The sequence below is a fragment of the Aquarana catesbeiana genome, linkage group LG01, assembly GCF_042186555.1.
Source record: "Aquarana catesbeiana isolate 2022-GZ linkage group LG01, ASM4218655v1, whole genome shotgun sequence".
NCBI classification, from domain to species: Eukaryota; Metazoa; Chordata; class Amphibia; order Anura; family Ranidae; genus Aquarana; species Aquarana catesbeiana.
In genome coordinates this window covers 382,662,080-382,688,432 of record NC_133324.1, presented here as the reverse complement: position 1 = coordinate 382,688,432, position 26,353 = coordinate 382,662,080, and the positions used below count along the sequence as shown (strand labels likewise).

The following is a 26,353-nucleotide window of genomic DNA, read 5'->3' as shown; positions in this document are numbered from 1 at the left end:
TTTTATAGCATAAAAGAATTTTTTTTTTCTTTTAAACATTATCTGTATTTTTTGTTACAGTATATAGTAAAAAATAAAAAACGCAGTGGTGATCAAATACCACCAAAAGAAAGCTCTATTTGTGGGGAAAACATGAAATAAATGTTATTTGTGTAAAGCGTCGCATGACAGCGCAATTGTCAGTTAAAGTAACGCAATGCCATATCACAAAAAATGGCCTGGTCATGAAGGGGGGTAAATCTTCCAGAGGTCTTTCTTTCTGGAGCAAGAGAACCATGAGATATGTGTGACGGTGTCATTAACCATTTCAGCTCTGCATGCTGATCATCATAGACCAATGCTTGATGAAGGAAATTATTTGAGTATATGTGGACATTATTGGTAATTCATAATATGCACTGTTGTGTAAGATTGTTTGAGACTTTCATGTGCTTCTACTTTTTACTTTCTTATACTGTAAAAGGTTCTTAATTGGGTATAGTTTGATTCAATTGTATATGCATTCATATTGTATTTCTATTGGAGGTATGAGGATCTGCAATGCCACGTAATGTCTGTTTATATGATTTTTTTAGACACTGATATGATGTGTTTGATTTTTAAAGAGGCAGCAGCACTACACACTATTTTTGGTTAATATTGATTTGTCTGTGTTTAATATATATGTATATACAGTATCTCACAAAAGTGAGTACACCTCTCACATTTTTGTAAATATTTTATTATATCTTTTCATGTAACAACACTAAAGAAATGACACTTTGCTACAATGTAAAGTAGTGAGTGTACAGCTTGTATAACGGTGTAAATTTGGTGTCCCCTCAAAATAACTCAACACACAGCCCGTCATGTCTAAACCGCTGGCAACAAAAGTGAGTACACCCCTAAGTGGAAATGTCCAAATTGGGCCCAAAGTGTCAATATTGTGTGTGGCCACCATTATTTTCCAGCACTGCCTTAACCCTCTTGGGCGTGGAGTTCACCAGAGCTTCACAGGTTGCCACTGGAGTTCTCTTCCACTCATCCATGGCGACATCACGGAGCTGGTGGATGTTGGAGACCTTGCACTGCTCCACCTTCCATTTGAGGATGCCCCACAGATCCTCAATAAGGTTTAGGCCTGGGGACATGCTTGGCCAGTCCTTCACCTTTATTCTCAGATTCTTTAGTAAGGCAGTGGTCGTCTTGGAGGTGTGTTTCGGGTTGTTATCATGTTGGAATACTGCCCTGCGGCCCAGTCTCTAAAGGGGGGGGTCAGGCTATGCTTCAGTATGTCACAGTACATGCTGGCATTCATGGTTCCCTCAATGAACTGTAGCTCTCCAGTACCGGCAGCACTCATGCAGCCGCAGACCATGACACTCCCGCCACCATGCTTGACTATAGGCATGACACACTTGTCTTTGTACTCCTCACCTGGTTGTCTCCACACACGCTTGTCACCATCTGAACCAAACAAGTTTATCTTGGTCTCATCAGACCACAGGACATGGTTCCAGTAATCCATGTCCTCAGTCTGCTTGTCTTCAGCAAACTGTTTGCAGGCTTTCTTGTGCATCATCTTTAGAAGAGGCTTCCTTCTGGGATGACAGCCATGCAGACCAATTTGATGCCATGTGTGGCGTATGGTCTGAGCACTGACAGGCTTACCCCCACCCCTTTAACCTCTGCAGCAATGCTGGCAGCACTCATACATCTATTTCCCAAAGACCACCTCTGGATATGACACTGAGCATGGGCAATCAACTTCTTTGGTTGACCATGTTGAGGCCTGTTCTGAGTGGAATCTGTCCTGTTAAACCGCTGTATGGTCTTGGCCACCATGCTGCAGCTCAGTTTCAGGGTCTTGGCAATCTTCTTATAGCCTAGTCCAACTTTATGTAGAGCAACAATTCTTGGCATGTTGAAGTTCCAGTGACCAGTATGAGAGTTAGAGAGAAAATACCAAATTTAACACACCTGCTCCCCATTCACACCTGCTCCCCATTCACATCTTACACTAACGAGTCACGTGACACCGGGGAGGGAAAATTGCTAATTGGGCCCAATTTGGACATTTTAACTTAGGGGTGTACCCACTTTTGTTGCCAGCGGTTTGGACATTAATGGCTGTGTGTTGAGTTATTTTGAGGGGACAGCAAATTGACACTGTTATACAAGCTGTACACACACTACTTTACATTGTAGCAAAGTGTAATTTCTTCAGTGTTGTCACATGTAAAGAAATAATCAAATATTTACAAAAATATGAGGGGTGTACTCACTTTTGTGAGATACTGTATATAAGGAAGGTGCAGTAATTATTTATTTATTTTCTTTAAAGCGTTGCCATTCCAAACTGAAAATTGAGCCTTGGATGTCCAACCAAGTCCCATTCGTTATCTAGTAATCTATGAGCCTCTGCTCGTGAAGCAGGGGAGTTATTCCCAAACACATCCACTGAAGGATATTGGTTGTCTCTCCCATACAAAAAGTGTGATGTCAAAACTTACTTGCAGCCACCAATCAAACTGGATGTATCATTTTAACTCTCACTGACAATACTGCAAGCAGTGAGATGGGAAGTTAGACTTTTGGAAGACAGCACCTCTTAGCACATGTGACTACTGTATGAAATCCATAAAGTCTTTAAACTTTCAGGACCTAAAAGAGTTCCAGTGTTTGCTAAAAAGCATTGGTTTTAATTGCTGGCTAGAATTGATCTTGATAAGCAGACCTTAGAAACCCATGCAATCCACTTAAAGTCTAAAACCGAAATTCTGAAATAATTTTCTTACAAAAATTGTAACTAAGAATTATCTTTCTCGAATTTTGCACCATTAGTAGGCTGCAGCAATGACCGATTTTCGTGTGGCCATTGAATTTGTGTGATCGGGCATGTTGGAAATTTTTGGAAAAATTAACAAATTACTAATCAATAATGGGAAAATCGTGCAAGAAATATTATAAAAAAAGGAAATGCAAATGAACTGTGATCTGGAAAGAAAAGAAGATTCCCAGTCACAAAATTATTTTCTGTAGCAACATGAGGTGAAATTGAATGCTTGGTTGGTGGAATTTCGAAATCAATGGTGGTACCATCAGATCACAAAACACATACAATTTCTAATTTTCTAAAGAAAATTTGTTCAAAATTCGACCCATTTATGACAGGCTTTACACCAGGTTTCTTCTGACTTTAACTAGCTCATTTGGACCAAGCTGGGCCAAATGAACTATTTCTATTACTAACAGATGCAAAGTAAACTTTCAAAATATTATTGAAGGCTTTACCCTCTTACTGTTACTAGGTTTTAAACATGAGCTTCAGATGTACCTTTACTGAAGTTTTAAACTCAGTTTAAAACACATGTTTTGATTTCCAGTCATGACATCAAAGTTGGTCTACTGTAGAGCTTGCACACTGCCAAACTTCATTAGCATTAAGTAGATATAAGTACATGAGAAAATATAGATGACAGATGGTGATGAGAAAAGTCCACAAGACACATGATGTGGTTCTAATGCTGGATACTAGTAGTGCACCTCATACCAAGAACCTCCAAAACATGTGTCACACTCCCCTTAGGGGTTCTCACTCACCAGATATAAGCATAAAAACAAGCCTTTAATATGCCCAGAAATACACCATCCACATCTTGAGAGTTGGGTCAGAACCGCAAATCACCTCCACAGGTACTTGGATAAATGGGAAACAAACTCCACATAGCGTGATTCTGTTTACCTTTTATTGTAGTCACCAACTTCATAAAATAAACATTTTGCAATGGATAAAACATACAAGTATGCACTTTATAACGTTACCAGCAGCCCTTGTTAGTAGCAAGACATTCACTTTGGAAGAACAGCGTCTGCTGGTTACTTCCGGTTGTCTCTTCCTGGCTGTGGAACGCAAAACATCACTTCCGGTCGCCGTAAGGTCAAGCACTGACATGCTTCGTCATTACAACTTCATCTGAGGGAGTGGCCTTATGGCGTGGTGTCCCGATATTTATACCAAAACATCACAGCTGAAATTTAACCCTCCGTTGGTGCAGCCACACCATTCTCTACTGGTGCACATAGATGGTGGTCAGTACACCACTCAGAGGTCAATGCATTCTCAATAAATCACTGTTTAATCCTCCAAATACATCTGCACATCATCTGGAAGTGTTTAAAGGTCTTGTATTACAGGATTTAGAACATGTGGCCCCCCAAAAAGACATAATCCCAGATACATACAAGAAGGCATAGAAAAGTTGGAGACTAGGAATGACATAATAATAAGGCCAGCAGATAAAGGAGGTGAGGTAGTCATTTTATCTAAAGAGTTCTACAATAGCCAGTTAACAGAATTGCTTTCGGATGTAGACACCTACAAAAAATTAGATAGTGACCCCACTTCACAATATAGGATGCAGTTAGAGGCCTTAGTTGAACATGGTCACCAAACACGGGTTTTAACATGGAAAGAGAAAAAATATCTAGTCCCAAGTAGTAGTCACATTTCTACTAGCTATACACTTCCAAAGATACATAAAGACCCATTAAATCCCCCTGCTAGGCCTATCGTTAATGGGATAGGTTCTGTGACATCAAGAATATTTAGATCAGTTCCTCCAGAAAAGTGTAGTCACTACAAAGGGATATCTGAGAGGTACCAAGAATCTTTTACAGCTCTTTCAGGAAGTTAACTTAACAGAGAGAAGTGACGTTTTCCTAGTCACGCTGATGTGTCTTCATTATATACAGTAATACAACACGACAATGCTCTATTAGCCCTTAATTGGGCATTGAGTCAGAGAGAGGATTTGCCCCATAGTCAGAAAGTCTTTTTGCGGGATGCTCTAGATTTTTGTCTCTCCCACAATTATTTTTGGTTCAACAACAAGTTTTTTTCCCAGAAGAGAGGGGTAGCTATAGGCGCAAAGTTTGCGCCCAGTATAGCTAACCTTTTTATGGGGGAATGGGAGGACAAATTTGTTTTTGGTAAGAAAAGAGATTAACTGTTGTTTTACAGGCAATACATAGACAATCTGATTTTCATATGGGCAGGATCAGACATTTCCCTAATTAATTACTTGGAATATTTGAATAGTAATGAAAACAACATTAAATTGACCAGTCAGTGGAGTAAAGACCAAATCAATTCTTTAGATGTTAATATTTTTAGACATAATTATGTATTAGAGACCAAAATATATTCTAAGCCAACTGACCGGAATCGTATTCTGCCAATACAGAGTGGTCACTACCCTCTGTGGCTGAAGAATATACCTAAAGGTCAAATAATGAGGGTAAGGAGAAATTGCTCCACTGCAGATGACCTTGTATTTCAGTCTGAAGTGTCTGGAGTGCCCATGTGGGTTAACGTATGTAGGCCGTACTGAAAGGCTTCTGAGGATTCGCATTGCAGAACATATTCAGAACATTAAATTGGGTTATAAGGATCATAGTGTAAAGCTTCACTTTAGATTAACTGTTGAATCACCACAATCAGGATCCCTCTGGTTTAAATTTTTGGGGTGTAGATATAAAACCAGTATGGAGAGGTTTATAAAAACAGCTGACAAAGGAGGCGGAATTGTCATCCAAAACAGAGACACATATGTCAATGAGGCCCACAGGCTTCTGTCAGATGACAACACCTACAAAAAACTGTCTTGTGACCCTTTACCCAAGTTCATACCTGAAGCCCATGCACTGGTGAATAAGGCAACAATGGAGGGAATCATCACAAAAACCGAAGCTGCATTCCTCAAACGTGATAACTACAACACCCCCAATTTCTACTACCTTCCCAAAATTCATAAAAGTCTTATCGAGCCCCCTGGACGTCCCATTGTGGCCCCCCATGAACAGTATCACCAACCCCTTCTCCATGTACATCGATCATTTCCTGCAACTTCTGGCCCAGAACCTACCGGCATACATCCGGGATGGCACCCATCTACTTAATACTTTATGTAACTACCGTTGGGAACCAGCCTATCTATGGCTCTCACTCGATGTTTGCTTGCTATACACATCGATCCCACATAAAATTAGTCTAGAAGCAATAGAATATTTTCTTTCCCAAGAGCCCCAAATCAACTCCAGACAAGCAGAATTTATTGTTAAATCCACAAAATTCTGCCTTAACCACAACTATTTTTCCTTCGAGAACCAATACTACCTACAAACCCAAGGCACTGCCATGGGTGCCAACTTTGCCCTCAGCTATGCCAACTTGACTATGGGGCTCTGGGAACAATGCTCAATCTGGCATAACAACCCCTACTCTGAGCACATCATATTCTTCGGCCGATATATAGATGACATACTGATTATCTGGGATGGCACTCGATCTTGAGTTGACGAATTTGTGGCCTACTGCAACACCAACAGCTTAGGCTTATCTTTTACTTCTGTCTGCGATCCAGACACCCTCGCCTTCCTGAACCTTGAACTAAGCCACACAGATAATCTCATCCATGCTAAGAACTATATGAAACCCACTGCAGGCAACTCTTACCTCCATTTTCACAGCTGCCATCACCCTCGATGGATTTCAAACATACCAAAAAGCCAATTCTGCCATTTGAAACATAATTGCACCCGTTTGGAAGACTACATTGAACAAAGCAGCTCATTCAAGAAAAAGTTCTCCGATAAAGGCTATCCTGCCCCCCTAGTGGACGAAGCCTATAACCACTTCCTGAGCGAAATACCGCAATCCAGGAATCTAAAATCTCCCTCGCTCTCCCAAGCACCCAGACTTATCACCCAATTCCATACTCAACACAGAAAGATGGAACACATCCTCCAAAAACATTGGGGGCATACTACTGGAAGACCCCCATCTCAAAAACAGCCTTAATGAAAAACCCAAAATTACATACAGAAGAGCCCAAAACCTAAAAAAAAAATAACTCCTAGCAAGCTAAAAACCCACAGACCTCAACCTTCTGCCACACCTACTTTCCTCGATATCAAGGGCATGTACCAATGCCACAAGCTCAACTGCCTAACCTGCAAATTCATACAGCACAAACAAAAACATTTCACTAGTAAGGATAAAACATTTCAAATTGGCCAATTCTTCAACTGTTCCACTGAATTCGTGGTATACTGCCTCTCATGCCCATGCAACCTACTTTATGTAGGCAGCACCACCAGGACATTACGCAAGAGATTTGGAGAACACAGACAATCCATTGAAGATAACAAGAACTTAACGATCCCCAGACATTTCACGGAGTTCCACCAAGGCTCCACCAATGGGCTGCGGGTCTGGATTATAGAAGCCATCCTGTACAATCTCCCCCGAGCTGTCAAACATCTGTGCGAGAATGAGACCTTCTGGATATACACCCTAGACTGCCTAAAGCCAGGAGGCCTCAACTAAGAGATCGAAATCCATTCCATTCTATAAACTCCCTAGACACATCATCCGCATTCTCCCACAGCCATATCACCTTTAAACCCCCTCAACCCCCCCGTTGTAAACACCATACACACAACCTTCTTTCCCCACAGTTACCCCACCCTTAACATTGCCCTCCGACTATATCATAGTCTAATTACCACCTGCCCCCGTACTTCTTCACTATACTCTATAATTAATTTGCTGCATATGTGCATGCATGCGTGTGCACATGCATATGTGCTTGCACTCATGCGTTTTTGACGCTTGCTGCATGCGTTCCCACCTGCTTTATACCCCTCCCCATTTCTCACTTCATTCTCATCATCCTTGCCATTTATATTCCTTACCATATTTATTTCCCCGTAATATTCCCTCCATGCGTTTATCATTTATTCCTTCCACTCATTCATATTTTTCACCCATCTGTCACCTATAATCTATTAACTATTTAATTTTTTCCATTATCTCTCACTGCACATAAAATATTTTTTTTACATTTTTTTACACCTTTTTATATATATATATATATATATATATATATATATATATATATATATATATATATATATATATATATATATATATATATATATATATATATTCCTCTGTTTTTATTATTTTTTTTATTATTAATATTTTATTTTTTATTTTTGCATTTTTTACTTTTTAAATACTTTTTTAATCCTATTTTTTCTATATATTTTTTCATATATTCTAATATATTTTTTAATAAATATTTTTTTCTCTTATTTATTTTTTATATCTTTTATATATTTTTTTTCACAATTTTTTATTTTTTATTTATTTGCACAACCATCCCTTATCCTCCAGTTTTCTCACGTACATTCCCGCAGTACTTTTCTTTCTTTCATTATTTTTTCCATTCTTATTTTTTCCATTCTCATCATTACTTCCCCCCCTCCCCCTTCACCTCTTTTTTCCCACCCTGCCATACAATCCGCTTTTACACTCCCTTGCAAGCCACATAATCATTCCATTTGTCTACCTCATTACAACTCCCTTTGCCTTACTACGATTGCACCAGCCTGCATGTGTCTGACACACACACCAAGGCTGCTTGACAGATCAATCCAACTCTGCACCCTGCCCCTTCCCCCTCCCCTTTTTCCTATATAATCAGGACTTGTCATGGCCGACACACACGCCTGATAAAGGAGCATGCATGCTCCGAACGCGAGCACTACGGCCACGCCCCTCCGGCTCTCCAGCATCTGTCATCTCCACCCACGGACCAGCTGACGCACTGTCTGACAGAACTACATACCTTGGAGCTTCGGATGCCACTGGAAGCGGCCAGGGAATGACTCCTCCACAGCCCAGCAGTCCACCGGATGTGATCTCATGATGTTAAAGAGTAACACTACATGCCTGTTTTTATCAGCCTAAATGTGAGTGCATATTTTAAACATTATTAAAGTCTTTTTTACACACTACTACCCTTAGAGTGGCGCTGCTCTTTTTTTCTGCTTGTCTTCCCCACAGAGTCCCTTCTGCTCTGAGAATCCGGCTGCCGCCTACCCCATCCATCTGAACCCAGTACTGTAGGTCTAACGACCACCTCAACGGTTTGCCTCTTGCAAACACCACACTTCCTGATCCACACCACTGTCCCATTTTTCATTTCAATAGTAGCACCTGTCAGCGCTCCATTTCCCATTTCCACTCTTTGGAATATATATATATATATATATATATATATATATATATATATATATATATATATATATATATATATATATATATCTATATCTATATCTATATCTATATCTATATCTATATCTATAGATATATATATCTATATATAGATATATATATATATGGCCAGATGTTAAAGATTACCATCACCAGCTGCTGAAAATGTATTGCCCTCTGAGTGGTGTACTGACCACCGTCTATGTGCACCTCTAGGGAACGGTGTGGTTGCACCATCAGAGGGTTACATTTCAGCTGTGATGTTTTGGTATTAATATCGGGACACTGCGCCGTAAGGCCACTCCCTCAGACAAAGTCACAATGACGAAACACATCAGTGCGTGATCTTACGGTCACCAGAAGTGACGTTTTGTGTTCCACAGCCAGGAAGAGACAGCTGGAAGTAACCAGCAGACACTGTTCTTCCAAGGTGAATGTTGTTAGGGAATGGTTCATTAGAAAGACACGTGGTCTAGAGTGATGCTTTAAGGTGAACTTATAAACTGCTAAGCTGAAATGCACAACGCAAGGCTTTTCTGCAAAAACATGTTTTTCTTGCTCAAAGATATGCAGCTGTAGCTAGCAGGAAGCCGCTTGTAGTTGCAAGTGAAGCTTATCTCAGAACATTATCAAAAGATATTATGTATCACACACCTTGGCTTGGACCACACTGTTTCAATTTATAATTTAGTTAAAGGTTAAGAAAGTATATTTTGATAAGAATTTTATAGGTCATATCTCTTGGCAGAATTATATGCAAATATATGTAACATGTAACTCATGATACCTGTACTTCTGTGATAATGTTGTAACCCTATATAACCTATGGCAAGCTTTTAATACAAGGTATTTCTTGATAACCCATAACTGTCTATGGTGTCTTGATTACCCGATCGATCAAGGAAATCTCTTGGTGTCCAACAAAGTCCAGCTCGAGCAGAAGTGGCGCACTTGACCAGTTGACCAGATGACCAGTTGACCTTTTCAAATGTCTTGCTACTAACAAGATGTCAAGTTCTCACGTACCTGACTGATGAGCCCGAGCAGAGGAAGGCCTCCCTTACGTATCTGACTCGCGGCCCCTGGTAGAGCAGTCAGGTGGCACGGGAGTGCAGAATGGTATGAGTGCCTGGCAGGATCAACAGCAGATGGGTCAGATGGCCGGCACAGCAGACAGAACCAGCAGGCTGGATGGATCAGCAGACAGGTGAGCAGACTGAATGGGTCAGCAGACAGGTGAGCAGACTGGATGGATCAGCAGACAGGTGAGCAGAATGGATGGATCAGCAGACAGGTGAGCAAACTGGATGGGTCAGCAGACAGGTGAGCAAACTGGATGGGTCAGCAGACAGGTAAGCAGATTGGATGGATCAGCAGACAGGTGAGCAAACTGGATGGATCAGCAGACAGGTAAGCAGACTGGATGGATCAGCAGACAGGTGAGCAAACTGGATGGGTTAGCAGACAGGTAAGCAGACTGGATGGATCAGCAGACAGGTGAGCAAACTGGATGGATCAGCAGACAGGGGAGCAGACTGGATGGATCAGCAGGCAGGTGAGCAGACTGGATGGATCAGCAGACAGGTGAGTAAACTGGATGGATCAGCAGACAGGTGAGCAGACCGGGACTGAAGCTGGATGGCTGCAGTAGGTAAGTATAGCAGACTGGAGGAGAGTCTTGGAACGTCAGGCAGGCCGGGTCGATAATCAGGCTGGCAACAAAGGTACAAGAGGAGCAGGCAGAAGGAATCGTCAAACAAGCCAAGTGTCAGATGCAAGCGGATAACAGGAACAGTCTCAAAACAAGCCGGGTCAAACAGGAGCAGATATCAGATCTTCAGGAAACACATACACAGAGCTGCAGATCAAACAGCAAGGACACAGAGCTGCTGAGGTCTTTAAATAAGGCAGCCTGTTGCCAATCACTGAAATCAGCCTGGACTAAGTTAACCCTTAGGTGGCAGATCCATGACACAAGGGCTGCTGGTAACGCTATAAAGTGCATAGTTGTACCTTTTATCCATTTCAAAATCATTGGAAATTATTATTTTATGAAGTTGGTGACTACAATAAAAAGGTAAACGGAATCACGCTATGTGGGGTTTGTTTCCCATTTATCCGAGTACCTGCGGAGGTGATTTGCAGTTCTGACCCAACTCAAGATGTGGATGGTGTATTTCTGGGCATATTAAAGGATTATATCTGGTGAGTGAGAACCCCTAAGGGGAGTGTGACGCACGTTTTGAAGGATCTTGGTGTGAGGTGCACTGCTACAATCCAGCATTAGGACCACATCCTGTGTCTCGTGGACTTTTCTCATCACCATCTGTCATCTATATTTTCTCATTGGTTATAATCATATGAAAGCTTGTCATTTTGGGAAATGACAGTAGCGCTGCTTTAGTATATACTGGTACTTATAGAAGTACCTGTGGACTTGGATACTATTTGCTGATACAAAATTTTATTTTTAAACAGCTGCTGATCAATGAAGTGTATGTGGTACATATGTGTTATGCCCCGTACACACGGTCGGACTTTGTTCGGACATTCCAACAACAAAATCCATGGATTTTTTTCATACACACGGTCACACAAAGTTGTCGGAAAATCCGATCGTTCTAAATGCAGTGGCCAATAGCTTTCATCTCTTTATTTATTCTGAGCATGCGTGGCACTTTGTGTGTCGGATTTGTGTATACACGATCGGAATTTCCGACAACGGATTTTGTTGTCGGAAAATTTTATATCCTGCTCTCAAACTTTGTGTGTCGGAGAATCCGATGGAAAATGTGTGATGGAGCCCACACACGGTCGGAATTTCCGACAACAAGGTCCTATCACACATTTTCGGTCGGAAAATCCGACCGTGTGTACGGGGCATAAGTGTGTTGTTATTAACATTTAAGCTCCGGAGCACTAAGATAGTGGAATTGGGGCCGGTTTTCACTTTTTTATGTATATTAAGTGGATATAGACCAGTGGCAGTGCATTAAGAGCACAAGGGCGCCGCCCCCTCTGTCATGCCACCCCCCTATATGTAAAATTGATAGATTCAACTTTATTGAATTTTTTTGAGCATTTCCTGGCTTCAAAAGTCATTTTATATAATGTTACATTGGCAATGACCAGGCCCTTCCAGGAGGTTAACGTGAGATGGTCTCTCTTAATCCAATTGATGGCAAAAAGCTTACGAATATAAAAGAATAGTAATCGTAGTAAAGTTCTCATGTTGTTACTCATAATGTCATCTTCAATAATGCCTAGAAGTCCCAGTAACGGGCTACAAATATTCAGGGGATCAAACGTGTCAGCAATAAATTGGGTCACCTGTGACCAGAGAGGACATATCCTGTTACAATCACACCATATGGAGAAATGAACCTTCCGTTGCCAAACATTTTTGACATGTGGGAGTGTCTCTACTTCCCATTTCATACAGTCTAAGGGGAGTGTAGTACATTTGGTATAAGTGTAGCTGGCCAGCTAAGACCTGTACTAGGTTGCTAAAGTGACTTACATGGATATACAGCTAGACCTGCTAATAACCTTAATACAGTTTATATGCTCACATGTGAGAGATAAAAAGCAGAGTTATTTACTGTGACTTTATATATGGATGTCATATAACAGTCAGTAGTGTATTTAGGTTTTGTGCTGCCCTAGGCCTGACTAAACTTGTGCACCCCCTAATTTAAATATGACCACCCCTTCCTGTCAAGGCCACACCCCTTGATGTTTAAGACCCGCCCTGAAATTTTCGAGTGGGGACACTAGTTCTGTGGGCCTGGGGGGGGGGGGAATGGATTCCCTTTGAGATTTCCTCTCACCTCCTGTTTGGCTATGGGGCAGGAAGTGAAGGGAAATCTCTGCAATGGGAAAGGGATGGTAAAAAATAAACTGGCAGTGGCTATAACCCTCCCTTAGTCTATCCAAAATGAAAAAAAAAAGTGTTGCCTATAGTTCTGCTTTAACCACTTAAGGACTAGCCTCGTTTTGGATTTTAAGTGTTTACATGTTTAAAACAGGTTTTTTTGCTAGAAAATTACTTAGAACCCCCAAACATTATATATTGTTTTTTTCTAACACCCTAGAGAATAAAATGGCAGTCAATGCAATACTTTTTTTTGCACCGTATTTGCGCGGCGGTCTTATAAGCGCACTTTTTTTGGAAAAAAATTCACTTTTTTTGAATAAAAAAATAAGACAACAGTAAAGTTACCCAAATTTTTTTTAATATTGTGAAATATAATGTTACGCCAAGTAAATTGTTACCCAACATGTCATGATTCAAAATTGCCCCCGCTCGTGGAATGGCGTCAAACTTTTACCCTAAAATATCTCTATAGACGACATTTAAAAAATTCTACAAGTTGCATGTTTTGCATTACAGAGGAGGTCTAGGGCTAGAATTATTGCTCTTGCTCTACCGGTCGCGGTGATACCTCACACGTGTGGTTTGAAAACCGGTTTCATATGCGGGCGCTACTGACGTATGTGTTCGCTTCTATGCGCGAGCACGTCGGGACGGGGGGGTTTTTAAAAAAAATTTTTTTGTTTTTATTATTTATTTTACATTATTTTGTTTAGTTTTAAAAAAAAAGATTGTGTCACTTTTATTCCAATTACAAGGAATGTAAACATCCCTTGTAATAGAAAAAAGCATGACAGGACCTCTTAAATATGAGATTTGGGGTCAAACAGACCTCAGATCTCATATTTACACTAAAATGCAATAAAACAAAAAATGACATTGAAAAAAATGTGCCTTTAAGAGGCGTGGGCGGAAGTGACGTTTTGACGTCGCTTCCGCCCAGCAGTGTCATGGAGATGAGTGGGCGCCATCTTAGCCTCACTCGTCTCCTGGCAAAGAAGGGAGACGGACGCGATCGCCTCCGCCGCTATCGACAGCTCGTGGAGCGGTGGAGGGCACCGGATCGCGGTGGGAGGGGGGCCTCTCCCGCCACCGATAAAAGTGATCTCGTGGTGAATCCGCCACAGGGACCACTTTTATCTGAAATCCGACCACCGCACGAAAACGGGGATACCGGGGTTATGGCAGCTAGCTGCTGCCATAACAACGATATCCGCTGCCAAACTTTGGATGTACCTCGCCGTGCGGCGGTCGGCAAGTGGTTAAGCACAAATTTCTGATAATTTTATGGAGAGGACTAAGAAGATATAACCATGCCAATGGTGCAGCAGAAAACATATAGTACAGTGTGGAAGGTTTGTGGTCCAGGATGAGAGGACAGTCAAAATTAGAAGCGGCGCAACCCCCCCCACAGTTGCGGAATGCTGGCCGCCTCATACCAGAAGCAGTGCGGCCGATTTACGGAGGCGCTAGGCTAATTTGCCTCTCAGCCCAGTCCGCCCCATAAGACTGGCGTTACACTAACAGTGTAGCGCAAGCCGGCGGGGGCTCTTTCCATGCTGCCCCCCTGCAAAGTGCTGCCCTAGGCCTGGGCCTTGTTGGCCTAGGCCAGGATTCAGCATTGATAACAGTTGCATATTGTGTTCACAGAAGCAAACCAGAAAGCATAGAGTTAAGTCTTTGTGACTCTCAGGAGTTTTGGCCAGTCACAGCCAATCTCACATTGAGCAAGAGTTTTGGCCAATCACAGCCAGCCTTACACCTATTATTTTGTCTGGAAATTACCCAGCACATTGCTAAATCTTATTATATCAGAGAGAGTGGACCTGAACAGATTGCAGATCCAGCCAGAGTTCAGTTTTATGGAAGCAAGTGGCCAAAATAGGTATTTAATACAGTTATATATGTTACTAATGTTATATAATGTGATTAGAACTGTATACTGAACTAGTTATGTGTTCACTTGTAGTTCCACCAAACCAAACAAACATCACCAAACAGCATAGCAAAAGTTTAAACAAGCATGCAAACTGCAAATTGCAATATCAAACAAGTAAAAGTATTTCTTATGCCTCAGATATACCTCTCAGAGAGATCATAAAGTGTCTAAGGAACTTTAAAGTGAGAGTACAGATACTGAAGAGAAAAATACATCTACCATTTTATGTAAAATGACAAGATTGAACTGTTGAATCGCCATTTTTGTTATACTTTATTCAACACGTTTGTACATGCACTGCCTGCTGCTAAATTGTCAGTGTTATATATGAAGAAAATCTGAAGTTGATAAAGAAGATATCATATAGGTTTGGTGTGCTCTTTAAACCTACTGCTTCCATAGAACGGCGCTAGAAGAATTATAGAGTAAGAGATAGTCTTGTTTGGACTAAAAGGTCAGAGATTACAATTCTTCTAATACCACAGCGCATAAGGCACTTCAAAGTGCTGCGCCTGCCACAATAAGTACCTGAGTTGTATCATTTTGTCTCTGGCCAAGATAACTGTGGGCATATATGAGGCTAACACTTCCTCCCACTGTTCCTCCGTTAGCTCAGGTATAATACTGGTCCATCTTTCCCTGATTTTCTTAGCTTTTGGCTTTTCTTTGCCTATCAATACACTATAATAGCTAGATATTAATTTAGTGTGGTCAGGGGTTACAAGGAGTTTTTCTAAGTTCGTGTTTTCTAGGGAGATTGTTTCAGTCCCAAACTGAGTGCGTGCCGCATGTTTTAGTCTAGTATATTGGAATGCCCAGGAGTCAGGAATTCCCAGTTCCCTCCTTAGTTGTGCAAACGTTCTCCCGCATTATATAGTTGGTGGAGGTATGTAAGTCCAAATTTAGACCATTTATAGCCATCTTCCAGATGGAAAAATTCTTTCAGACACGGGTTGAACCCTAGCGGAGCATAGGGGGATAAATGAAGGGGACCATCTGCTATATGTTTCAGACATATCCCTAGGATACCTTTAGCAGATTTGAGCATCACCCTGCCTCCCTCCGTAGGGACCTCCCCCTAAAGAAAAAGTTTAACAAGGTTTCATATGAAGTTACAACCTCTGCCTCTACCACCACTGCTGCATTGTTTATTTGTGGGAACAATCGCCAATGTATATGCACCAACTGTGATGCAAGATAGTAGAGGGACCCACCAGTCCTCCCTTTCCCACCGGTAATTATAAGATCTCCAAGGAGACTCTGGCTGCCATGGAGCCCCACAAAAAGGAGCTCAGCAGGGAATTAATGTACCAAAATGTTTTTTTGGTATATAGCCCGGGGCATTAGAGAGAGCATATAGAAACTTTGGTAAGAAAATCATTTTGAATAGGTTAGCTCTACCCAATAGTGTGAGTGGTATATCTTTCCATTTTTGCACTCTGTCACTAAAAGTTCTAATTATGGACCACAGACGTTTATCCTCAAATACTTAAACTGCGTTGTAACAGTGAGGGGTATTAGGCGGGAGTATTAAATTTGGTTGCGGGTCTAGGAGAAACACTGTTGACTTGGACCAATTGATTCGGGAGCCTGAGCAATCCCCAAATTCCTGGATTACAGAAAATGCAGTGGATAGGGATGTAGCAGGGTCTCTCAGATATAGAAGCATGTCGTCTGCATATAATGATACACGTTCCTCTAGCTCCGCAACCAACAAACCTCTAATATCAGCATGATTTCTAAGTTTAGCAGCTAGCTCGATAGCCAGTGAGAATAGAAGAGGAGACAGGGGGCAGCCCAGTCTCTTTCCTCTATGTATCTGGAAAGTTTTTGAAATTAGTCCATTCACTCTAATGCTGGCCCTAGGGTCATTATACAGCAGTTTGAACCAGGAGATAAATTTTGGCCCAACCTAGTCAGAAGGGAGAAAAGGTAACCCCATTCAACCGAGTCAAATGCTTTTTTAATGTCTAGAGATGCTATTATCCTATTGCCGGTATTTGTATGCTGGATCTGCAAATTAACATATAGTCTTCTAAGGTTCATTTGGGTACTTCGTCCAGGTATAAATCCTGTTTTGTCAGAGTTTATTAATTTAAAGATTACCGATTGCAACCTATTAGCTATAATTGTTGCCAGTATTTTGACATCAGACTTTGTCAAAGATATCGGTCTGTAGGATTCACAATCCAGTGGATCCTTCCCAGGTTTGGATATCACCACAATCAGGGCTCTCTCTTATGGATTCTGGGAGTATACATTCTTTTCCCGCCGCTATGAAAACCTTTTACAAATGTGGCACCAGATTCTCTTTATGTAGCTGATACCAGTCAGCTGGAAATCCGTCAAGTCCTGGTGATTTACAGGGCTTGAAAGAGGAAAAGGCACCACATATTTCCTTCTGCGTTATGGAGTGTTTCAGGTTATTACTATCTTCTACACTTAATGAAGACAATGTCAGGGCTTCCAGATAGAATGATATCTCCTGATCCGTTTGTCGGGTCTGTGATTGGTAAAGGTTCTCATAAAACTCTAGGAATGTGTTCAGAAGTTTCAAAGTTGGATCACTGATACTGGAGCAGTAAGAAGGTTTCTCTAGGAAAGCTAACAGGCGTCCACTCTTATCAACAAAAAAAAAATGTTTCGGACCTGGTGTAGTTGCTTTTTTGTATTTTGTTCAGTCAAGAGTAATCTGTACTGCCTTGTCTGGTCCTGCCAAAACTTGTAAGTGTTAGGGGACGGATCTTGTATGTACTTCTGCTCAGCTACAGTCGCTCTATGTTCTGTTTGCATCACGTCAGAGCTCAAAGCTCTGGAAAAATCCCTCACCTCCTTAGTGAAGACTCCCCTAAGGGTCACCTTAAATGCCTCCCATTGTTTATGGACCAGAGTATCTGCACTATTTTCCCCCCAATAATGATCAATAGCGGTTTTGCATTTTAAAGTAATGAGTTCCTCCTGTAACCAGTGAACATTCATACGCCAGTGCCTTCTCCCCTGGGGAGCATTCTAGTCTAGTGTGAACTCCACCTGTGAATGATCCGATAAAGCTCTGGATAGATATCTGACATTGGATATTAGTGGAAAACCGTCCATGGAAGAAAGCAGCAGGTCTATTCTTGAGAGTGTCCTATGTGTCTCTGAGTGACAGGAGTACTCTCTGACCCCAGGATGTTTGTGACGCCATACGTCAGTGAGAGCGTAGCTCTCCAACCAGGAGGAAAGAATGTAGTGTGAGCCAGAGGTACAGCCATGTCTGTCTAGAGCCACATCTGACACCGCGTTGAAATCTCCTAATAACAGTAGTGGACCCTCAGCACAGCCACTTTTAGAATTTCCTCCAACACCGAAAAAGAGAATGGGGGGGTTACATACACGCATACCGATGTTAGGCACACATTAAACATCTTACATAGCGAGATTGCATATCTACCATTAGGGTCAAGCTTGATATGTAAAATATGAGCTGCCGCCTTTTTAGTAACCAAAATAGTCACTCCTCTTGAGTATGTGGAGTATTTTGCATGAATAACATTTATAATATTTGCTTTTTTTAAGGCCAGAACCTTAGAACCCTGTAAATGCATTTCCTGTAATAGAATAATATGGGGTTTGTACCTCTTAATAGAGTCAAAGAATAGAGATCTCTTCACTTTTGCGTTTAGACCTCTCACGTTCCAGGACATTAAGTATATTTTGTTAGACATTCAAACAGAGAAAACATAGATACAGGATTACTGGGTAAACAGTATCTGAGCGATCACATGGCAGTTTGGCCACCTTGTGGAGATCTGAACAGAAAAATATAACAGCACACAACACAAAACAATAGTGAATGAATATCCATCCCTTCCCACCCTGCACACAACCCCAACATGTTGAGTGCCTGTACCCCAAAACTGAAAGTGTAAATGACCTTGGGGTTCTAAGGTCTTTAGAGAAAATGTAGTTACATATAGTTACGTAGCAAGTCCAACCTATGTGTGTGATTATATGTCAGTATTACATTGTATATCCCTGAATGTTGTGGTCGTTCAGGTGCTTATCTAATAGTTTTTTGAAACTATCGATGCTCCTCGCTGAGACCACCGCCTGTGGAAGGGAATTCCACATCTTTACCGCTCTTACAGTAAAGAACCCTCTATGTAGTTTAAGGTTAAACCTCTTTTCTTCTAATTTTAATGAGTGGCCACGTGTCTTGTTAAACTCCCTTCCCGTGAAAAAGTTTTGTCCCTATTGTAGGGTCACCAGTATGGTATTTGTAAATTGAAATCATATCCCCCCTCAAGCATCTCTTCTCCAGAGAGTTAGCTTTGTTGCCCTTCTTTGTACTCGCTCCATTTCCAGTACAGCCTTCTGGACAGCACTGGACATCCATCCTGGACAGCACTGGACAGCTGCATATCCAGAGAAATGTCCCCGGCAAGAGCTAAGTAGTGTCTGGTACTATAGCAATCACTCCACACCTGCTTACACGGGGATAGGAGAATATTGTAAAAGATGCAGCTCAAAAAATGAGGTGGTAAAAAGATATAGTGAGTCCAACGAAGAACTGAGGAAAGCAACAAAAGTAAAATTAGTAAAGGTGCAATAGTGTGTCTTAATAAGTTTGTAGATCGGCATGGGATAGCACACAGGAGAAGATGGTGTCAAGAAATAAACGTAGGTTTTGGATGAGGAGTGGTGTGTGACCAAAGATAGGCCTGTAAAAAGGGTGCTGGACCTCATGAGCACAGCTCCCTGAATCCCAGAGCAAGTGGACATTATGTCCTGTAGGTGGTCAGTGGAGCAAACATAAGTCTCAACTATTGGACTTAAAACCAACATTAGCCACTTTGAAATTTCACAACCTAGTAACAGTAGAGCTTAATAGGGGTTCAGGTTGTAGTGAACGATTGTATAGCATAAGAGGTCCAGAGCAATCAACGGTGTGCGGCAGGGCTAGAGCGCCCCCTAGCATCCAGCCAGCGCGAGGCATTCGAAGGGGTGTTGAAGAAATAATTCTTGCCTCTGTCTACCACTCTCAGTTTTGCAGGGTAAAGCATACTGTATGCCATTTGTAAATCCCGGAGCCTTTTTTTCACAAGGGTGAAACTGGCACGTTGCCTCTGTGTTGCTGCAGAGAAGTCAGGGTATATAGAAATGCGGTTGCCATTATACTGTAAGTCTCCCAGGGACCATGCTGCACAGAGGATATTTTCACAATCTCTAAAATGCAAGATGCGTGCAATCAAACTGCGTGGATGTGACCCGGTGGAGGTTTAGAGGGGACCCTATGTGCCCTTTCAATAGCAAACAAATGGGAGAAAGTAGTATCTGCCATATTGTCTTTAAGCCAAAGTTCCAAAAACTCTTCAGGTTGTTTACCCTCTGCCCCTTCAGGGAATCCCAAAAATCGAATGTTATTCCTTCTTTGGCGGTCTTCCATATCCCCTAATTTGTCAGCGTGGGCAGTAACTTCTTTTTGTATATTTTGCACCGTGCCTTCTAATGGGTGGACTACATCTTCCAGATCATTGATTCTGTTCTGCTTCTGTGGCCCTTTCCCTAATATTCTGTACATCCTGCTTTAGGAAGGACATTTCAGCTCTCATGCCATCTATATGCTCAATCGGGGTAGATTGGCAGGTGTGTATGGCTTCCATAATTTGTTTCAGGGAGGGCTCTGCTTCTCGTTATAACAGCGCTATGTCACCCATGTCTTTTTGGGATAGTCTGTCTAGTGAGAAGCCCCTTCTCAACCCCCGGGCTCTGCGGGGCAGTGGGCTTACCTTGCTGGGGTCAGTGGGTGAGCAATCAGCTCCATTCTGCTGCGTGCTGCTGGGTCCCTGGGCCTCCTCGTAGACGCCGCCATCTTGGGATCCCCAGGCAAAATGGGCCAGACGTTCCACGGCGGAATCCATGGGCGCTGGTCCATATTTTACCATAGTAGTCAGCTCTGCCAGCTCTGTACAGTATTAGGCGTCTGGTGTAGTGCAGGATTGGTGTCTCTGACACTCAGGATGGTAACAGGAGATGTTGTCCCGGCCAGAGCTCTTTCACGCCGCTGCTTACATGTCGGCAGTTGGCTCCACCCCCAACAATCTCCTTTAGAACTGCCATCAACTATGTAATGCAAGGACCTAACTGATTTTATGCTAATTGAATGGTTTGTTTAGATTTAACCTCATATTACATTGTTTTGGTAAATCTAAATTGTACAGTGAGCCTAAAGTTTTTTTTTTTTAAATCAGAAAATGTTAGCACAGGTAGTTTTTATGAATATATGCTAGATATAAAAGTTCTGGGGACATGCAAAAGCAAAGATTTGTTAAATTTCACAAATTTATTTTGTGAGACTTTGATAAGATAATTGCAATTTTTTAATGAAAATATCATAAACAAAATGCTGATAGATTTACTGTAGCCATTCATTTTAGTGTATCATAGTGTTTTCCATATTTCTATACAGACTTTTTAAATACCTCATGTTCAAGTATGTTGTCTATTTCTTTGTATAAAGAGCTTTCTCCACCTTTTGAACTCTAGCCTTTGTTTAAATGCCTGCCAAGTTCGCAGCTTTTGCAGGGAATATGACTTTTTTCTTTTCATCTTCCTCTTCTATGTCTCTTAGGTCTTTTAGTGCATGCAAATGTGTACTGCTTCATAAAAGGTCCCCTTGAAATCCTATAACATGCATATTCTAGTTCGATACTATAGAATGGAGAAAGTTCAAAGTGAAAAGACAGCGCATTGGTTTAGAAGGAAAGCAGCTCGGAACCCCAAAAAAATAATACATAATATTTTCTAACAGTACATCAGGGACCACAAAAGTGACAATGCTAAGAATTTTTATATTTGCATATATCCATCACTAAAAAGAATTGACATTTTTTTTTTAAGAAGAACTCCAGATTCAACCAAAGAATTTACATGCTCATCCTGTTAAAGTGTTCAAATATTTTGAGTCTTTCAATGTCCAAATTAGTACCCAGCATACTTGGCAACCTGACATATTAGTTGGTGGCATGTGAGCTAAAGCTGAACTCCAGGAATGACCTTTATTGCATACTTTCATTGGTCCTACAATCCTCTGGGTCCTGTACAAGGAGCTTCCCCTCGCTCAACTCTGCTGCCCTTCATAGAACAGCTTGTATTATTTTCAATGAAAATAACATCACTGCCCTTACTCTCCACTTCATCCAATCAGAGAATGCATTATATTCATTGAAATAAATAAAAGACCCAATAAAAATAGCACTAATGCCAAGCAAGTGACTCCCTGTGGTCAGTGTGCAGAGGGGGAACCGCTTGCATAGAAAAGAGCAAGATCAGAAGATCCTGACTATCATCATAGTAGTGCCGACTACTACAGTGTCAGCTTCCCCAGTAGTCCATCAGGTATGAAATATGCATGCTTACAATGAACCAAGGTAGACCAATGAAACTATGTTCTATGTATATACAGTAGGTGGCATTATATAAATAACTGTAACAATTTTTACATTTTTTTTTTTTTTAGTTTAATGTTTAGTAAATATTTTTCATTATTTGTTTAAAATCTTGAAAGCCCATATTTTTCTTTAGGATGGTAATGTGATGTACTGGGCCCTCCCCCTCTTTGGTCTTCTTCTGGTAGTGGGCAATCCTTCAGATGTAGAAAGTGGTGCTGATGTGATCGTGTCAGCCCCACTCTCAGCAGTGGATGATACTCTACATGTAAAGAGTGGTGCTGATGTGATCATGTCAGCCCCACTTTCAGCAGTGGATGATACTCTAGATGTAAAGAGTGGTGCTGATGTGATCATGTCAGCCCCACTTTCAGCAGTGGATGATACTCTAGATGTAAAGAGTGGTGCTGATGTGATCATGTCAGCCCCACTCTCAGCAGTGGATGATACTCTAGATGTAAGGAGCGGTGCTGATGCGATCATGTAAGCCCCACTCTCAGCAGTGGATGATACTCTAGATGTAAATAGTGGTGCTGTTGCGATCATGTCAGCCCCACTCATAACAGTGGATGATACTCTAGATGTAAAGAGTGGTGCTGATGTGATCATGTCAGCCCCACTCTCAGCAGTGGATGGTACTCTAGATGTAAAGAGTGGTGCTGATGTGATCATGTCAGCCCTACTCTCAGCAGTGGATGGTACTCTAGATGTAAAGAGTGGTGCTGATGTGATCATGTCAGCACCACTCTCAGCAGTGGATGATACTCTAGATATAAAGAGTGGTGCTGATGTGATCATGTCAGCCCCACTATCAGCAGTGGATGATACTCTAGAAGTAAAGAGTGGTGCTGATGTGATTATGTTAGTCCACTCTCAGCAGTGGGTGGTACTCTAGATGTAAGGAGTGGTGCTGATGTGATCATGTCAGCCCCACTCTCAGCAGTGGGTGATACTCTAGATGTAAAGAGTGGTGCTGATGTGATAATGTCAATCCAACTCTCTGCATCAATATACTATGACTGACAGGCCCAGTAGTGATGTTCTCTTATTGATGCATGGTGTCATTCAAACTGAATTGTTGAGGACATATTGTGCACAAAAGAAGTACTGCAGGAGACATCTCTAGAAAGTGAGCAACCAGAGCTATTTTTTTCTAAGTGCTGGGGGACCTTATGAAGATAAAAAATTTGTCCAGAATTGGGTTTTAATTAACAAGTCCATATTTAATACAGGGTGCTACATAATTAGATTATTTGCAGACAATGTTGGGCTTTCTAAAAGTACTTGCTCAGTTCCTGTTGATTGTTCCTCTGGAAATCTAGATCACCATCTCTACCAAGATAAAGGAAGACATAAAAAAAATTACATTGTCTGGAATATTAGGTTATAGTAATATGAGGTTGCTTTGGGTATATACAGCTCCAGGTTTCTGCACTGCATGTAAGAGACTTCGATTGGACAGCGGTTCCCGACAAGCTGGCCCAGGTTATACCTTGCTTCTTCTCCAGATAGCATATGCACATACCTGCCTTTTGGAGAGACTTTTCCATATTGTGTCACTAATACTTCTGGTGAGAGGCTTCTGGTGATAGTACTCATATTTTCTGGCATTTAGAATCAGAATATCCACACACAAAGTGATTTTCAGTACTTTATTGCAGAACATTCTTTACACAAAAGCTTACATATTTCTCCTTCACAATTCGTGTGGAGCACTTCAGTGCCAGAAACACATAGTGCCATAAATACAGAGCAATACAATTCTGCCATTTCCCCCAGTAGACTCTTGGGAGTCCCCCAGCAGTGGGTTCTGACACAAGGTGTCTCACCAAGCCAGGCCCAGAAGACCTCTGAACGCCAAGCTATAGACTTGTAGAAAGTAGGTTATGGGTAATTGATTTCTGCTCCTTCTACCTTGTGAGTCCCTATATATGGATATTTATCCCATACCTTCTGTCAGTCTTTTCTTATAGGACTCTCTCTCTCTCTCTCTCTCTAGAACAGTACACAGACCAACAATGTATTTGTCCAGAGTGACCTATTCTAAAGAAAAAAAAATGTAATTTAAACTTGCTGTAATGTATTGCTGGCTCCCGGCCATATAGATGAAAAATCAAGGAAAATATTGGCAAAGGGTCCCCCCCAGTCCATACCAGGCCCTTCAGGTCTGGTATGGATTTTATGGGGAACTCCACGCCAAAATTTTTTAAAAAATTGGCGTGGGTCCCCCCCCAAAATCCATACCAGACCCTTATGCGAGCATGCAGCCTGGAGGACAGGATGGGGAGGCAGGCCGCATGCCTTCAACATGGGGAGAGTGATTTGGGTTCCCCCCAAAGCACCTTGTCCCCATGTTAATGGGGACACGAGCCCCTTCCCAACAACCCTGGCCATTGGTAGTCGGTAGTCTGCGGGTGGGGGGCTTATCGGAATCTGGAAGCCCCCTTTAACAAAGGGGCCCCCAGATCCCGGTCCTCCCCATGTGAATGGGTATCGAGTACATTGTACCCCTACCCATTCACCAAAAAAAGTGTTAAAAAGTAAAAACCACAATAGACAGTTTTTGACAATTCCTTTTTTAAAAAAGAAAAAAAGTGTCCTGCGATACATCCGTCGTCAATCATGCCGCGCGACGCACCCGAAAAAAATACAAACCCCCCCCCGAAAAAACTCCTCTTCCATGGGAGACCTGCTGACTCTTGGCTTTGACAGCTGTCATATAGGCAAGGGCAGGGCCACCCGCTGATGTAGCTGGATGACCCCGCACCCCTCTGACGTCACATGACATCAGAAGGGGCAAGGTCACCCGGTTACGTCATCGGTTGGCCCTCCCTTGCCTATATAACAGGTGTCACAGCCAAGAGACAGCAGTCGTCGGGAGGCCTCCCATCGAGATGGAGCTTTTTTTTTTCTATTTTTCGGGTCCGTCGGGCGCCATGATTGAAGATGGATGGACATCGCGGGACCCTTTTTTTCTTTATTTTTTAATAAAGGAATTGTCAAAAACGGTCTGTTTTTTTACTTTTTGACACTTTTTTTGGTGAATGGGTAGCTGTACAATGTTAAAGGGGGCTTCCAGATTCCGATAAGCCCACTGCCCGCAGACCCCGACAACCAATGGCCAGGGTTGTTGGGAAGAGGATCTTGTCCATGTTGAGGGCAATCGGCCTGGTATGGTTCAGGAGGGGGGCGCTCGCTTGTCCTTTTCTTAATTCTGTCATAGGGTTCCCCTTAACCACTTCAATGCATTGTATTATATACTGTACACTGACTGCACTGTATATATAGTCTACACTGACTGCACTGTATATATATTAGACTGCCTGCACTGTATATACAGTCTACACGGAATGTACAGAGCAAGTAAGTATAACATGTTTGTTATTTAAAAAAATAAATAAATGAGACTTAAGTATCACTTTAAATTAATTTTGCAACATGCTTTTAAGGCTCCCATATAAAGTTTTATAACAGTTGACAAGGAAAAGAGCCACCCTTCATCCACTAGAGGGTGCCTGGGGGCATAGCATGCAAGAGACTCTGAGGTGAAATGTGGAGGCTTCCACATTTCACCTCAGAGTCACATTCCACAATTCTCAGGAGAGGGACAATAATCAATAAGAGCTGCAATAGTGTTCCTGGGCTAAGAGAGGAAGAAAATGCTCTTTCTGTGGAGAGGCCAGGACTGAGACAGACTGCAACCCACCTGAAAGCAGCTAAGGCAGTAAGCTAGCAATCACCGCCTGAGTGTAGAGGAGGTGGAGCGGATGCTATTCCAGAACTTTGGCGTGCAACCTGGACAATGGTGAGCCTGCTGTGCAGTTAAAGAGCAAGAGCCTGTGGACACCATTCAAGAGTGAAAGGGAGAACCCCTTTTTCCTGGAACTTGGACAAAAAGCTTCTGCTTAAACAGGACTGGTGAGTGGCTGCGTGGCTGCTGGACTAATTGCTGTTGTTTGACTGTTGACTGTTGTGCTGTATTTCTTGAACTGTGAACCATTCCAGTA

General features: G+C 41.9%; 1 long non-coding RNA gene across 1 annotated transcript in view; it reads left to right on the top strand.

The window, feature by feature from the left end:
• Nucleotides 1–14,784: 14,784 nt before the first annotated feature.
• Nucleotides 14,785–26,353, top strand: part of LOC141143059 (uncharacterized) — a 41,595-nt gene continuing 30,026 nt past the window's right edge. Inside the window, exon 1 of the long non-coding RNA XR_012244324.1 lies at nt 14,785–14,862. This is a non-coding gene — a long non-coding RNA (uncharacterized lncRNA). The remainder of the gene's footprint in view (nt 14,863–26,353) is intronic.